Below are 448 nucleotides of genomic sequence, written 5' to 3'. Positions count from 1 at the left end.
AATCCTAACACTTCCAGAGGCCGAGGCGGGTGGATCACTTGAGGTCAGGAGTTCGAGACCAGCCTGGCCAACATGGTGAAACCCCGACTCTACTAAAAACATAAAAATTATCCAGGCGTGGTGGCGGGTGCCTGTAATACCAGCTACTCGGGAGGCTGAGGCAGGAGAACTGCTTGAGCCTGGGAGGCAGAGGCTGCAGTGAGCCAGAGATCGTGCCACTGCACTCCAGCCTGGGTAACACAGCGAGACCCTGTCACAAACACTTTGTCAACCTGGAATGCCACTCCCAGCAAAAACCTCCTTACGAAAGGTGCAATCAGTATTTTTTTCGGGGAACGAAAAGCTGAGATCATTTGTCATTTGTTAGCGCCAAAGCTGCACTCGGCCCGGCATGGTAACTCACACCTCTAATCCCAGGGTCACTCGCCCACCTCATCCTCCTAAAGTG

Source organism: Colobus angolensis, unplaced genomic scaffold (genome assembly GCF_000951035.1).
Source record: "Colobus angolensis palliatus isolate OR3802 unplaced genomic scaffold, Cang.pa_1.0 Scaffold64, whole genome shotgun sequence".
NCBI classification, from domain to species: domain Eukaryota; kingdom Metazoa; phylum Chordata; class Mammalia; order Primates; family Cercopithecidae; genus Colobus; species Colobus angolensis.
Note: the sequence above shows the minus strand (reverse complement) of the source record.